General features: G+C 42.4%; 1 protein-coding gene and 1 long non-coding RNA gene across 17 annotated transcripts in view; one reads left to right on the top strand and one right to left on the bottom strand.

The window, feature by feature from the left end:
* The window catches only part of TNIK (TRAF2 and NCK interacting kinase), a 458,011-nt gene that overhangs the window by 122,559 nt on the left and 318,236 nt on the right, over positions 1-17,216 (top strand). The window lies entirely within an intron of this gene.
* On the bottom strand, positions 7,144-11,854 carry LOC137570595 (uncharacterized). Its single transcript, XR_011031098.1, has 3 exons — positions 11,694-11,854; positions 8,233-8,292; positions 7,144-7,336 (listed from the first exon to the last, which is right to left on the bottom strand). It is a non-coding gene; the product is annotated as an uncharacterized lncRNA (long non-coding RNA).

Raw genomic sequence — 17,216 nt, 5'->3', positions numbered from 1 at the left:
GCACGCACACCCGGCCGACCGCTGACCCACCGCACAACCAGCTGCCCGCTCACATGCCGCCCGCTCGGCTGCCCGCTCACACCGCCCGCTCTGCTCCCTGGTCCCGTCCTCCTGTCTCTGTGGGGCTGGGTCTGTGCTAAGCACATGCGCACAGCAGTTCAGCATGGACAACGCTACACAGACAGCACATGCAGGGACACAGGGAGATTCTTATAGAGGATATATCCTTCTGGCCGAAGGAGGAAGTGCGTGGTATTGAGTCGTGGAACGTGTCCCATTGGACGCATGTGAGTGTTTGATACGCATAGAAGCGCCCAGACATCTGGGTAATTAACCCCCTGTCCCCCATGCACACACCTGAGGCAATTAAGCCTCATTAGAATCACGGATTCGGATACTTTTCTACCTTTAAGCCCATCACTAACCAGTAGAAGTATTTAAATATGGGTAAGGTAATATATGGTACCCCCCCCCCGCAACAACTAGATGCTGGAGGGTACTGTACTGTATTACTGTAGGGTTATCCGAGTAAGGTGGAAATATTACCGTCTATGTTCCAGAGACAGTATTGGGGATTACTGTGGGGGAGTTTACAAACAAGTAGGTAAAGTTAAGCAGAAGATTCATCTTAATTGCATTAGCTTTGGAAGCCCTTGTCAGGCCCTGCATGTACCCCCAAGTTTTCTTGAAGCAGGTTGGATATTTATTGAAATCATCATATCAGTTGTAAACCGTATCCCTAGATATTTGATAACTGAGACTTGCAGCAAAGAAGCAGCGTCACCACATAGGCGGGAAATTGGATCTAGAGGGAGGATCATTGATTTTACGCCTGAAAATTGGCAGAAACCGGGTACTGTTGAAATTGATGCTGAAGCTCATCCTTTCTCCAAGTACAACCGCTCAGAATTGTGTTGTTTTTCTTTTTTAATTTTTATTACTTTATTTCAGTTACCTTCCGCATCCCCTCTCCCAACCCTTGATATGAACTGGCAAGGCAAACTCTTATTTAGCTCATTACAGCCCTAAGCGAGACCAAGAGACAGGCTGATCTTCAGTGGTGACAGTAGCTGTGGAAGTTATTGGTTTGCTGCTGTGCATTTTGGGGTGATTTACAGTGCTTAGCTGTCACTGTTAGTAATGAAAAGCTGTGCAGCTACAATGTTCCCTATAACAAAACACTAAGTAATGATGAGAATAACATAGAACAAAACACTCATTATGGCATCTGTCAAAAACAGCACTATATTTATATTTTGTCTGTGATAACAGCTACACACCTACAATTAAAAGCATTAAATGCTGCATAGCGCAGACGTAATACTGCTTCTAAAACCTAATTTAACAGCTTGAACAATGTTTTGTAAGATGAAGCTAATCCAGCAATATTTAAAACCTTAAATAATAGGATCAGCAGGATCATTAGTCTCCACCTAGAATGGTGTCCCTAGATCCAGCCATGAAACTTGTACAGTATGCACAAAATTTACCAGCAGGTGGTACTTGAGAGAAAGAAACATTTGTGATTTTATATTCTATTAAAAAATTTCATTTTTTTAAATAAACCTAATAAATGTTAAAATAAAACTATCACGCATTCTCTTTAAAGCATGGCTGTTTGGGAAAAATTGCTTACTAAAAATAGGTCTCCAGTATATTGTGATTGCTTTTTCTGGTAGTGAGCATTACAGTATTGCCACCAGGTGTATCGGCTTTTTACTCCGTGTCAAGAATGTAAACCCATAATTCATCACTTCTGGACGGTTGGGGGGGCTCAAGGCCAGGGCTAGTTTCACAAGGGATTTCAAAGTGTAGCCCCCTCCTAGTATCGATCACCAACCCTCCCCAGTATAGGTAGTCCTACCAGTTTAGGTATCCAGATGTGCCCCCGGTATTTGGTACCCAACTGTCCTAGTATAGGTATCCCAGATGTGCCTCCATTATTAGGTAGGTTCCTATAGGTAGCCTCTAACTTAGTCTAGGTATAGCCAGATGTGCCTTAAGTATTAGGTTGCTCCCTACTAGTTTAGGTATACAGATGTGCCCCCAGTATTTGGTACTCATCCGTCCCAATATAGCTAGCCCAGATGTGCCCCCCAGTATTTGGTACCCACCCGTCCCAGTATAGGTAACCCACATATGCCCCCAGTATTGGGTACCCACCCGTCCCAGTATAGGTAGTCCAGATATGCCCCCATTTGGTACCCACTCACCCCAGTATAGGTAGCCCAGATGTGCCCCCAATAAGTATTAGGTAGCCCCCTCCCCAGCATAGATAGCCAAAAATACCTCTGTGTTGGTCTCCACCTCTCCCAATATGCAGTGTCATGAGTGGAGTGTGTTGCAGCAGTCTCCTCTCTGTGCCGGTCTCTCTTCAGCCCCGTCATCTCCACTCTGACTATATTCACTAGTAGAGGAGTCATAGAGAGGGATATGCTGTGATGGGGGTGAAAAGAGATCAGCGCCGAGAAGTGAGCTGCTGCAACTTGTCACTGCTCTGCAGAGGCTAGTGGAGGCGGGGGCACAGGCACGCCTTCAGGGCTCCAAGGCTATGCTTCAGCCCTGGGAAAGCTTACTGCCCATCATAGATCGCCCTTTTAAGAACTCAGTTTCTACAGAGAAATGGAGATTCACCAGGGTGCATAGGAAGCCTCATTTTGGAATTTAACATCTAACCCGCTTTGTATAGACTGCATGTAGCTCAGTTGTAAAGTCAGTTTATCACTGTTTCCATACTACACGTCACACAGACAGCTTTATGAGTGACAATTTGTATGTGTTGGCTTTCCTTGGCGCTACGACTACACAGGGTATGGTGAGCTCTGTTGTGTTCAACTCCACAGGCCTTCCGTGCACAGAGAGAGTATGTCCCAGTTGTCCTAATTCTCCCTTTGCCAGGCGTTAATAATCACTGCTTTGCCATCTCTGCTTTATACAGCGCCATTCAGTGCAACCTTTGCAGATGTTTTAGACAAGTTTAGGCCCTCCTTTTTTTTTTTTTTCCTCCTTTTTTCAAATTACAGCAATTTATCTTCAGACACAAGTTTCCATGGAAACAGTTCCTTCATTCTTTGAATTGGTCATTTTTTTTCTAGGGACTTAAAATTCAGCATGTAGACCTATTTGTGGGTAGTGTGTTCTGAAGAAATAGTGCTACACTTGACTGGCAGCAGGTACCTAGTAGGTGGCAATCATATAAAGAGAATAATGTGTGTTTCTGAATTCTGTGCTTGTAAGAAGTATCACCCGCTGGCATTATATTGCCAAGTAGTTGTGGAATATATTTCAACAGACATGTAAGTTTAAGGGATTTGATTTCAATTTTTTTTTTTTTTTACTTTTTAAGGAGCTCTGTTCTTAAAAGCATAGTTTGACAATTTAACCTTACTCATACATACAATATACATGTATTTATACTTCCGAAACGTGATGGTGGCTGACTTATCTGACCATGCTTTGGTGAACGGAGTAACCTCCCTGCAAGCCTGACTTGTCCAGGAAAAAATAGCCGAAATTGTTATGGACGAATCTGGCTCATCCAGCAGTTCTAAGGCAGGGTTCTGTTCATATTCGAATTTGCGCATTCTCTGAAAACCTGCATGAAAAAATTCACACACAGACGCAAATGCTAATGGGAAAAAATGCAATGCGACAAACTACATGTTTTCTGCCTAAAAGCGTAGGGCCCTTTCGCACCGGGGCTGTACGGTGCGGTATTTTTACCGCACCCCACCGCTGGGCAATGAAAGTCTATGGAGACTTTCATGCTACCACGCTATGGTGCGACATGATGGAGTGTCCAAAACGACATTACCGCACGTTTAGTCATGTTAGTCTATGGCAACGTGTAGTTTTTAAAACCATTACCGACGCAACGCCGGGGCATGCATGCGCGGAAGTTTATTTTTACAATACGCTCCTGTGCACTTCAGCATACCCCAAATCCAGTAAGTGAGCACAAGCACGCGTCACTTCCTGCTTTGCCCAATTCCAGATGGGGGATACCGCGTAGTAACGCAGTATTCCCCGAAGGCCTGTTTTTGCAGTTTGCAGTGTGAAACCGACCTTAAAGGGAATATCCAGGGAGAAAAAAAAATTACATTTACTTACCTGGGGCTTCCTCCAGCCCCTTGCAACTGACATGTCCCTCGCAGCAGCTCTGGTCCCAGCCGCCGGCCCGGGGTCCCCGCTGGTGCAGAGGCCGAACTTGCGGGTCCTCCCCTACTGCGCCTGCGCAAGCTCTGCTGTCTATTATTCGCACATGGTGTGGAGTGTACTGCACAGGCAGTACAGGCAATCATGGATTGCGGTGTGCCGACGGTAACGAGTCGCGTGGTAGGTGTTTGAGTGGTGTGCACAGCAGCGGTGGGAACGAGAGACGCAGTAAAGCGTCCTGAAGCCATTAAGAGGCTCCAACAGGACATTTTAATGCCGCGGCTCGTCCGCAAGTGGTTAATGTACTTAGGTGGTATTCCATTTGTAAAATCTAGCCAACATTTTAATTTCATGCCCTCAATCCTTATGTTCTTTCCTTTTCAGTAAGATTACTGCATTGTTTATAGGGTGCTGTAGTACACACTCATGGTATGTGAAGTGGCTGTGAATGCTGTGCGATGTGGTAATACTGTATGTGGCTGTTAGTTTTAAAGAAGCATTAAAGAGAACCTGTACTGAGTAAAAATATTTAAAATAAACACATGAGGTAACTTTAAATGAACATTACATAGTTACATTGCCATCAGTTCCTCTCAGAAGCTCACCATTTTCTTCTGACAATATTTTGTAAGATCTTAAATATATCAGCTGCTGTCAGTAAAATATCAGTTGCTGTCAGTTACAGCTGAGAGGAAAACTGATGTACCAGGTAATGTCCATGTTTAAGTGGGTGATGTTACAGTTTAACTGTGTGCTGACCAGAAAGCTGTTATGGGTAATGGCCATTTTCAAAATGGAGGACAGAAAATTCCCCTGATCACAGTGAACAAACAGGACGCGGCACAGGAGAAAGACATTGAGGAGTAGAGTACATGGAAGGCAAGTATGACTTGTGTATGCTTATTTTGACTTTTAATTTTCAGTTCAGGTTTTCTTTAAGCAATCTCATAAATAAGAGGAAACTAGATTTCTCGTGTCCAGGTCATTGCATGATAGCACCCATGTTTCAATTGTAAGGTAGGACGTTGAAAAGTTTATCCAAATTTAAAAAACTGAGGGTTATGTGAAGCCTGCACTGTGTCTTTAATATTCTGTCTGTGTATTTCCACATTTTTCTTCATTCTGTTTCTGTTGAAAACAACGTGTTTCCAGCCCAACAAGTGACACATGCAGGATATGTGAGCTTCAGTCATTACAGAACATTCCTTCACCCGCTGTTGTTTTTGGCATCAGTGAAGGTGACACATATTACATGATAAAATAATGCTCAACACTTCAAGGAAAATAGGTTCATTCACTTGTTCTGTTGAATGGGTAGGAGTAATTGTATTTCTCCTAGCAAAACATATAATGGGAGTATAGTTTATTTTCATTAGCGGATCTAACACACACACACACGCCCCACATACACCACACACATCACGCTCACCACACGCACAAATACTGCTTAGCAGCCCATGTACAAAGCATAGTGAATTTGCCTAGATTAGTGGTTACATTTTGTAGTAACCATACATTTTGTTAAAATGGTGTAATCTATGTCAGTGCTACACAAGTTGATTTGTATTTTATTATTAAAAAATAGATTTTACGTCCTGCTGCCAACTATGATATTTCACACAAGGCAGTTAATTCAAAATATGCTTACTGGCAGCCATAAGTGTAAAAGTAGTAAACTGTTCACCCAAACTTCCCTTTGGGCTGTGAAGTCAGTACAAAAATCATCCAACTCCAACTCCGCAGTTTATGAAACCTCCAGCTCCAAACCTCTAACTCCAGTTACCTCAAGATGATTGTACTTGTAATAGCCAATCAGCTAGGGAAACTACTTTGTATTGGCATCAAAGGTTTTAAACAAGCATATCATTTAGAAGCTTCAGCCATCGCCAGTTTGTTTGGAACTTGATGCGCAGTCTCTCCACAGTGTATAGTGGTGAATTAGCGAGTCTCTTGCTGCCCAATAACCCTTATTAGCCACTGGAAGTTTTTGTTGTGATTGTAAACGCCATGACAATTTTAGTGTTTTTAGTTTAATTGAGAATATTATTCTGATAAATATTGATGCTGTGATCAAGTAACATAGCATACTCAGTTGACCTTACCATATATCTTTTTTTAATTACCATATTTGATCTCCTTATTTTCAAAAAATAAATGGATTGGGACTATTTTGGGACTTAATTTTCAGTCCCTATTGTATGTTTTTAAGTAGAAGCTAAAAAGGGAGCCTGACTTGGCCACTTGAAGTCTGAATATGAAGTGGCACTTTGCCATATAAATAGAGTTCTTTGTATTGTACGGAAATGTGAGTAACGTCTTCAGTATTTGTCAACAGGTGAAATAGTAAGACGGAAAGTCTTTGTGATTGGCAATCATTTTGCTTTAGTAATTCAGGCCTGCAATGCATAGATGTGAGCTAGTGAGACAACTTTGATATTTAAAGAGTAGTTACGAACCAAAACTCTTCAGTCTGTATTGCTAGCCAAAGTGTGGTACCCTGTCACTCAGGACTGCAGTGCCTCTGATAGGATACTGCAGATAAGTCAATATTAGCCAATCATATGTCTTCAAGGCTTCTTCTGTCTCTAATACTGGAACAGAACCTAGGGGATGGTTCAGTCACATGATCTCAGGATCTATCACTGGAGTAAGCCTTTGCATATATTTTTTAGTAGTGATCTTTATTCCTTGCAGTGTGAAAAACTAGGACCACCTTTATAGAAAGACATTTGCAGAGTTTTGAGGGGACATAATATAATAAAGCCTTGCCCTGGTGCTTAAAAAAATAAATACCAGACTGACCTCCAGTAATTTGTGTTGCTCTTAGTGATTTACATTTCTTACTATGATTATAGCCATTCTTTCCATCCTATGAGAGGACATTATTACAACAGTTGTTCTATGGGTCTCCTATAGCTAGTTCTTTTGTGAATCTTTCAGCCTGGAGCAGCTGGTCAACGATAATCCACAATTTTGTTTATGCCTTGATATAGAAAGCTGTACTAGTCTTCATATGACGACTTGACTCTTTCTCCACATGTCCTTTTCCTTTATTCTTTCACATTCTCACTGACCTTTTCTATTCTGTTTTTGAGATGGTGTAAAGCCTGAAGGCCTTTACCGGTGTGTTGCTGCGGGGTGCGATGGTGTACCATGTACAGCATTTGCGGTTGTATTCAGCCTACATGAGAATCATAGCAGTTAAACGTCATCTGTCTAGAGAACAGAGTGACAAATCTCTTATGTCATTGTCGTCTTGATGTGATGTTGTCTACAGCCTTTGGCTTTTTTATGAGCTGGTATAATAATAGCACTTGGTCAGGGAATAAATATAATCAGGGCCAACATTCTGTGCCAGATTAGTACTTTTGGCTTTCTCCCATTTCATTGTTAAAATCTTAATTGACTGGACAGTGCTGTAAGTGCAGGTTTTTCTTTGTGATGACGGATAGTGGGATTTACAGTATATTATTTAATATGTTGTAAATCCAGTGGATCCCCCAGTCAAATTAAATCTGAGGTGAGGGGAAGATGGGAGTACATTAAAAAATTTCGCTAGTCAGTTTGGGCGTGGGGTGAAGCCGAAAGATGCGTTAAATACTATTCCCTCACCCATTAGTAGCAACCTGGGGGACATGTCATTCAGCATCCGGCTATTGCCGTCGGCCCAATTACCTTGTCTTTTTTGCTAATTTGATCGCCATCAATTGCCGGTGCTCAGATAAGTCACTGAGCACCACTATAGTTGTAATTCGCCTTACAGCCTATGGCAGCGCCCAACTCCTCGGCGTAACACTGGGCTGAAATTAGCGGTTTTGGAAAGTAGAAGCTGCCACTGCTAGTTCATTTTAAATAGTGCTTTAGAAAGCAGCTTAGTGGATTCAGAACATCTGCATTCTTGTTGTGGGTCAAAAATGTAGAAAGTATTAGTCAGAGGGTCATTGCTATACCAAGTAGCTAGCAGAAGACGGTCATCCCCAAAGCAGTTACCAGCAGTGGTGTAGCTACAGAGCTATCGGACCCATTCACATTTTACACTTCCTCCCTGTTCCCAAGCACTGTATGTATAATACTTACATGGTACAGAACTCCCCAAAACTAGCATTCCAAGGACAGCCACAGTCTGAAAGGTGTAAGCTGAAGAAAAGGATTTTTTTAATGATTTCAACTATCCAAAACACATATAGAAGAGAACATTATCACTACTGCAGCAACTGGAGAAGGGCCCCATGTAGGCCCATCAGATTCAGGGGTCACGGTGCAGTCAAAGCTTTTAATTTCATATAGCAATGCCACTGGTTAACAGTATACACTGTACCCAACTCAAAGAGACAGCGTTGCATCTGTAGACCACCAATGAGTGGTCTCCAGATCAGCAGTTCATCTGTCATATAGCATTGGCAAATATTCCCTTCTATTTTGTGCATCAACATTAGTGTTTAAAAATAAATCTGTACATAGTCTGCAATATTGTAGACTGGTTTATGACCCAACATGGCCAGCAAGTGAACTAAGGTTGGTCATCAGAAAAGCCAGTCTATTCAGCCAGCCTAACAAGAGCAGGCAATGCTTTAGCATAGTAAATATGGTTACTTAATAATAAGATAATGCTATGATTTCTACTTGCAATATTTGATGCTGTGTGTCACACACATTTAACATTTAATCATGGTGTGTCACAAATTGAAAAAAGGCAGCAAGCGCAGCCAGACCTGTTCTTTGAAATAATGACATCTGGTTCTGTAATTTTCTTCTACAAATGGTCTTTAGATTCTACGATACATTGCATAGGACAGAACTCAGTGTCTCATTAAAGTATGAAAGCCTGTCAAAAATCATGCGTTGATGTCCTCAACCTGTATTGCTGCCATAGTTACAAAGTTATCTAGCTTGAAAAAAAGACATGTTTCCATCAAGCTCAACCTCACAATTCTGCCTGACTGGATTAAGGTACCATATTCCTACATCTAGCAGTCATAGCTGTGGGTGCTATTCCGTTTTTAGTGTATTGGTAAGGGCTCTGCCTCTGACACAGGCGACCTGGGTTCGAAACTCAGCTCTGCCTTTTTAGTAAGCCAGCTCCTATTCAGTAGGAGACCTTGGTCAAGACTCCCTAATGCTGCCTATATAGCGCGTCCTAGTGGCTGCAGCTCTGGTGCTTTGAGTCTGCCAGGAGAAAAGCGCGATATAAACGTTCTGTGTCTTGTCTTGTGTCTTATATGCATGTATATAATTCACCATAACTACTTCCTGTGATAATATAGTGCACATTTTAACCAGTTACTGTAAGAAACCCCTTCTACTCAGGAAGTAAAATCTCCTTTCCTCCATGTGTAGATCATGTCATCTTGTCTTTTTACAGACCTAGCGATAAATATGCTAATTTGCCAAGCTTTTTTTTATTGCCCTTAGATTTAGTTATACATGTTAATTAGGTTACCTCTCAGTTGTCCTTATTTAAACTGAAAAACCCAGCTTATCTGACCTTTCTTGGTGAGACCTTCCAACTCTGACCTATTTAGTTGCCTGCCTGTGTTTGTCCCTGTTCTATCCTTAGCTAAAGTACAGTGGTGTGAAAAACTATTTGCCCCCTTCCTGATGTCTTATTCTTTTGCATGTTTGTCACACTTAAATGTTCCTGCTCATCAAAAACCGTTAACTATAGACCATAATAACATAATTGAACACAAAATGCAGTTTTAAGTGATGTTTTTTATTATTTAGTGAGAAAAAAACCTCAAAACCTACATGGCCCTGTGTGAAAAAGAAATTGCCCCCTGAACCTAATAACTGGTTGGGCCACCCTTAGCAGCAATAACTGCAATCAAGCGTTTGCGATAACTTGCAACGAGTCTTTTACATCGCTCTGGAGGAATTTTGGCCCACTCATCTTTGCAGAATTGTTGTAATTCAGCTTTATTTGAGGGTTTTTCTAGCATGAACCACCTTTTTAAGGTCATGCCTCAACATCTCAATAGGATTCAGGTCAGGGCTTTGACTAGGCCACTCCAAAGTCTTCATTTTGTTTTTCTTCAGCCATTCAGAGGTGGATTTGCTGGTGTGTTTTGGGTCATTGTCCTGCTGCAGCACCCAAGAGTTGAGAAACTCAGCTTGAGTTGAGAAACAGATAGCCGGATATTCTCCTTCAGGATTTTTTGGTAGACAGTAGAATTCATGGTTCCATCTATCACAGCAAGCCTTCCAGGTCCTGAAGCAGCAAAACAACCCCAGACCATCACACTACCACCACCATATTTTACTATTGGTATGATGTTCTTTTGCTGAAATGCTGTGTTACTTCTATGCCAGATGTAACGGGACACGCACCTTCCAAAAAGTTCAACTTTTGTCTCATCGGTCCACAAGGTATTTTCCCCAAAGTCTTGGCAATAATTGAGATGTTTTTTTAGCAAAATTGAGATAAGCCTTAATGTTCTTTTTGCTTAAAAGTGGTTTGCGCCTTGGATATCTGCCATGCAGGTCGTTTTTGCCCAGTCTCTTTCTTATGGTGGAGTCGTGAACACTGACCTTAATTGAGGCAAGTGAGGCCTGCAGTTCTTTAGATGTTGTCCTGGAGTCTTTTGTGGCCTCTCGGATGAGTTTTCTCTGTGCTCTCGGGGTAATTTTGGTCGGCCGGCCACTCCTGGTAAGGTTCATCACTGTTCCATGTTTTTGCCATTTGTGGATAATGGCTCTCACTGTGGTTCGCTGGAGTCCCAAAGCTTTAGAAATGGCTTTATAACCTTTACCAGACTGATAGATCTCAATTACAGTACTTTTGTTCTCATTTGTTCCTGAATTTCTTTGGGTCTTGGCATGATGTCTAGCTTTTGAGGTGCTTTTGGTCTACTTCTCTGTGTCAGATAGCTCCTATTTAAGTGATTTCTTGATTGAAACAGGTGTGGCAGTAATCAGGCCTGGGGGTGACTACAGAAATTGAACTCAGGTGTGATAAACCACAGTTAAGTTATTTTTTAACAAGGGGGGCAATTACTTTTTCACACAGGGCCATGTAGATTTGGAGTTTTTTTTCTCACTAAATAATAAAAACCATCATTTAAAACTGCATTTTGTGTTCAATTATGTTATCTTGGACTAATAGTTAACAGTTTTTGATGAGCAGAAACATTTAAGTGTGACAAACATGCAAAAGAATAAGAAATCAGGAAGGGGGCAAATAGTTTTTCACACCACTGTATATCTGCATCCTCTGTGATTACAGGTAAGCCATGAGGATGTAGATGTACGTCTTGTAACTGAAGCACAACTGTGCATGATATTGAGCACTCCTGTGCGCGCACCCCTGCTACTATCTGCAGCAGCACTAATTGGTGAAAGGGAATATATGATCACTTGCGGGTTAGGGGTCATTGGGTGCCGTACAGACGCTTGAGGAAGCTCAAGCTGCAATACTCCACAGCTTCCATGTTCCAAATTCAAAAAAATCAGATACAGTGCAACTTAAATTACAATCAATCAACAGCAAGGCATAAACATGAGGCTGTATAAAACATTCAGTCTCTACACCCACCACTTACCCAGCCAAGTTGCAGACCTGACCTGATGGTCTCATCAGTGTGTGCCCTCTCCTCCTCCACTCTGCTGCAGGTGACACTTGGTACTGTACGTGCTGCTCTTGATCCTGGAAAGAAGGGAGACGGTTCCTCAATGTATCTCTCCTCTTCCATGCCTGTTGCTGATTCTCCAGCTTGATGGGGCAGAAAGAGAGGGAGCTGAAACACTACTGCTGCCACCCTCCTTCATAGGTCTGATAAGGTGGAGGACATGTTTTTTCCCACTGGCTAGCACAGAAGTCAGACCCATAATGCATTGCAGCCAGAGTGAGGAGCTGCGGGTTAAAGGTGCTGTGGCAACACTAATACTCAAGGGCACTAGAGGTTCTGGGCTGAACCGAGATCTCTTTAACAGAACAGGCACTGACAGAGAATGTATGGACAACTATGGGCAGCACAAGTGCCTTGTTTTTTATGGACTTTCTGTCTAAAGACAGACTGTTGGCAACCCTGAGATGTATGTAAAGAAACACATTTGACTACATGGGAACATTTATAGAGGAAAGGATGCAGAGGGATAGTTTTGGTGTCAGAGAATACACCATTTGCAATATCTGCAGTACCTTTTGTTCCACTATTGCATTATCTAATTGCAGTATTTACCTGTAATGATGTTCTGCTGGATCTCAGTCTAGCCTGAGTAAAAGTTGCATAGTCTTTCTTCTGTGACAGGAAATACACTTGAACCACTGAGGAGCTTTTCCTCTTTAGGACCAGAGCAATTTTCACCTGTCATCGCTCCTCCCATTCTTTTGGCAATAATCACTACTAATCACAACAAAAGGATTTACATCTTGGTTTTTTTTGCCACCAATTAGGCTTTCTTTGGGAGGTACTTTATGCTAAGAATTATTTTATTCTAAATGCATTTTTTTTTAAAATTTAATACATTCATTATTTCTCAGTTTTTGGCCATTATAGTTAAAAAATAAAACTTTCTCCTGTAAATAAAACACGTATATTTTATTTGCTCATTTGTCCCAGTTATTGCAACGCTTAAAATTTTTCCCTATTACCATGTATGACGCCAATATTTTATTTAGAAATAAAGGTGTCTTTTTTCAGTTTTGCGTCCATCACTAATTACAAGCCCATAAATTAAAAAATAACATTAATATACCATCTTGACATACATATTAAAAAAGATCACTCCGTAAGGTAACTATTTATGTTGGGTTTTTTTTTGTCTTTTTATGCAAAACTGTTCCCATTTATTGATCTCACCTCTAACGGGCAGCGACGACTACCCGCGCAGGAGCGAGCTGCAGCTAACTGCCGCAATTACTCATATTTATGTTACTGTGACTTAAAGGGAAGGTCCAAGCAAAAAAAAAAAAATGAGTTTCAATTACCTGGGACTTCTACCAGCCCCATGTAGCCATCCTGTGCCCTCGTAGTCACTCACTGCTGCTCCAGTCCCCCGCTGGCAGCTTTCTGACCTCGGAGGTCAGGGCCGAATTGCGTACATTTTTACACATTCCCGCTAGTGCAGAAACATTAACACATACATTTTTACGCATTAGTGGTGCAACGTGTAAATTTTTGTTCCTGCACTAGCTGGAATGCGTAAAAATGTATGCAATGTGGCCCTGACCTCTGAGGTCAGAAAGCTGCCAGCGGGGGACTGGAGCAGCAGTGAGTGACTACGAGGGCACAGGATGGCTACATGGGGCTGGTAGAAGTCCCAGGTAATTGAAACTCATTTTTTTTTTTTGCTTGGACCTTCCCTTTAAGATGAAGTTTCTCAGGATGTAATTATAGTGCACCTGGTGCGGTTAGTGGTTAATAACCACTTCTTTTTGGACAGAGTTTCTTTATCTGTATGTTTGGTAGCTTGACCAATACAGCCAAATGGAGGGCAACACTTGTAATGTAAATAGGCCTCAAGGTTTAATGGGTCTGTCGCCTTGTAAGAGCTGTGGAAAAGTGTGAAGAGTGAATGAATGATAGTTAATATTAACGTATCTTCATACTGAACACAATGCTGAAACAGATGTTCACTACTGATATAATAGGAATTTTTAACGGTTATATATATATCGTGTGCTTCCACCTTTTTAATTGTCGCCATAATGCAGTACGATAAGCTTTCCTGTGGAGCCCGAGGGTACAACCGATAAAGAAATAGCTGCAATCCAGGATAAGTACGTCCTTTATTTTTATGGCTTGGACTGAAGAGGTTTGGGACGACTTAGAAAATGGTTTTGCTAGAGAATAAAGACTGTACGGAGGACTAGAAAATTGATGCAACAAATCTTCCTGAGTACGGTCTACTGTTTAATAACATTCATCTGCCAAGTCGTAAACCAGCATGGCCTCTCCGAGTCATTGTGTGGTGCCAGAAGCCATGAATTGACTGCAATCACAATATCAGCTAGACAGCTCTGAAGGTTGGGATTCGGTCAACTGTGATTTTTTTTTTTTTTATCTCTAATAGTTTTATCAGATCTCAAAAATGAATCCATGGCTACCCATTTGCTTGAAGGGTAGATTAAAAAAATCCTGCATTTCCCTCTTATTTGACTGATGCTTTTAAAGTGTACCTGAGACACCAAGAAAGAAAGATTAGCTACTTACCGGGGCTTCCTCCATCCTCATAAGCATTGCTGAGTCCCTCGCCGTCCAGCAGTCTGCCGTTCAGCCGCAATCAGCCCTGGTAACTGGCTGTCGCGTCAGTCGGGTAAGTATCGAATCTTTCTTGGCGTCTCAGGTTTACTTTAAGGCAGTTGTCTAAATATGTTGCGGTGTATTTTCTTCCAATATGGTGGTTATCATTCTTGCCTTGCAGTGCTGGGTCCCCGGTTCTAATCCCAACCAGGTCAACCTTTGCAAGGAGTTTGTATGTTCTTCCTGTGTTTGTGTGCTTTACCTCCGGGCACTTCGGTCTCCTCCCACATCCCAAAAACATACAGATAAGTTGATTGGCTTTCCCCTAAATTGGTCCTAGACTGCGATACATACACAACACGATACATGCATAGACATATGACTATAGTGGGGATTAGATTGAGGCACAGCTAAGCGACAAGACAATATACTCTATACAGCACTGTGGAAGATGTCGGCACCATATAAATACTAAATAATAATTATTATTATTCTATTATTTTGTAGGAGATAAATTTATCACTCTAACCTTTTCTGAAGACTTCTAGACATGAAATGCGTTTTCATCTGCTTAAACTGAAGGCCATAAGGAACAGAAAGCTTTTCCCCCTCCCTTTAATGAACGTACCCTGCAGAAGCAGCTCCTTGAAGCTCTGGTCATTCATGTGAATCTAGCCATTGGAAAGTAGGTCATATTGTGAAACCGTCTACAGCTTCATACATTAAAGCCTTCTGCATGTTATCACTGCTCTTTATAACAGCATTGTAATTTCACTGGGACAAAAATAGCTGATTGAAACCTTTAAAAGTGATCAGTTTTTACCAAAGCAGCGTTAAATATTTAATTGCTAATTTGATTGTTTGTGTCTCAGGGCAAAGGGAGATTTACAGCAGCATGTAATGTACGTTAGTGTGGCTAAACGGCCGTATTCCAGCTGAGTCCTGCTCTGTTTTGACTGTTAACCTCGGCAATGGCTCTAAAAGCAGCACTCCAGAATGATTTTGCACAATAGTGCGGTCAATAAATTGTGGCTTGTGACCAAATAACCTGGAGACCAAGGGTTTGTATAATCAAAGCAGATCTCGGGGAAGGAAAAGCCATAGCAGTGCTGCAGAAAGGGTTTATATAAAGTATTCTTGAACCAGCAGCTAAAGCAGACAGATTCCAGGAGCATGGAAACCAAAGCTTCTTAAAGTGAACCTCCAGACTAAAAATCTACTCAGCAGCACTGAAAAGGCTTGGTGTTTCTTTAACAGGTTCACAGCATCAGAACTTTGTTTTTCATACTTGAGCCTAATTTTTAGCTGCTTAGAAGCTAAGTTTCGCCCCATCAAAGAAAACTGCCCGGGCATTTTTCCCCTAATGCTGTGCAAAGCATGATGGGATTTCTGATGTTGTTGTTCTCGTTGCCTAGCAGCTGGGAGGGGTGATTAGGACACTGGACAGTTGGAACTGTGTCTCATGCTCCCTATCACCTTCTTTTAACCAAAAAGATAGCTGCCCTCATGAAATCACAAACCTTTGCCTGTTCTTTTTAAAACGGGGTGGGTAAGAGATTATATTACCTATCTATTTTAATTAACATAACTAATGTAACTTAAAGAAACTCTGTAACAAAATGTTGAGCCTTATTTCTTCTATTCTATAAGTTACTATACCTGTTCTGATGTGGTCTGTCTTACTGCAACCTTTTCTAGTTGCACTGTCTCTATAATAAATCTTATCTCCTTTCCTCTGTCGTGTCTGTCGGGCAGAGGCTGGAATGTGTGGAATGTGCGGAATGTGCAGCACTGCTTGTCATTGGCAGAAGCTTTACACACCCCCTCCAAGCTCTGCATGAATCACACAGTAAGCTGTTCACAGCCTATGATACTCTGGTTAGAAGCCAGTCATTTGTTTGTAAACACTGCCTAAAACTGTTAATTACAAGCCAGGATTGCAGCAGGGAGTGACAGAAACAGCACAGAGGGGCACAGGGGAACATAAGTAATAGAATGGTATGCTTTTTATTGTAAGAATATTAGAGTACAGATTCTCTTTAATGACAGTATTTTTGTGTAGGCTGAAGTTCCTCTTTAAAGGATACACAAGGTGAGTAAATAAAACTATATTTACTTAGTATGCTGCTGGTGACATGAGCGTATTCGCGGTGTCGTGGGTGCAACCCGCACATGTGCAGAAGACTTCAAAGGCTTCCTGGATAAGACCGGAGCTGTGGCGAGTGACACACGTGACTTGTAGGGGCTGGAAGAAGCCCTAGGTAAGTAAAGACAGTTTTATTTACTCACCTTGTGTATCCTTTAACCACTTCCCGACCGCCCACTACACAGGGGCGGCGGGGAAGTGGAGCCCTTCAGGACCGGCTCACCCACAGAGGCGGCGGTCCATTTAAGGGCATGGGCGGAGCGATCGCGTCATCCGTGACGCGATCCTCCGCCGGCGCCTGTCACCGCTCGCTCGCCGCAACATCCCGCCGGCTATACGGAAGCGCCGGCGGGATGTTAACCCCGCGATCGCCGCATACAAAGTGTATAATACACTTTGTAATGTTTACAAAGTGTATTATACAGGCTGCCCCCTGCCCTGGTGGTCCCAGTGTCCGAGGGACCACCAGGGCAGGCTGCTGCCACCCTAGTCTGCACCCAAGCACACTGATTTCTCCCCCCCTGCCCCAGATCGCCCACAGCACCCATCAGACCCCCCCCTGCCCACCCCCCAGACCCCTGTTTGCACCCAATCACCCCCCTAATCACCCATCAATCACTCCCTGTCACTATCTGTCAACGCTATTTTTTTTTTATCCCCCCCCCTGCTCCCTGCCCCCTCCTGATCACCCCCACCCCTCAGATTCTCCCCAGACCCCCCCCCCAGACCCCCCC

Source organism: Hyperolius riggenbachi, chromosome 4 (genome assembly GCF_040937935.1).
Source record: "Hyperolius riggenbachi isolate aHypRig1 chromosome 4, aHypRig1.pri, whole genome shotgun sequence".
NCBI classification, from domain to species: Eukaryota; Metazoa; Chordata; class Amphibia; order Anura; family Hyperoliidae; genus Hyperolius; species Hyperolius riggenbachi.
Note: the sequence above shows the minus strand (reverse complement) of the source record. Positions and strands in the feature narration are given on the sequence as shown.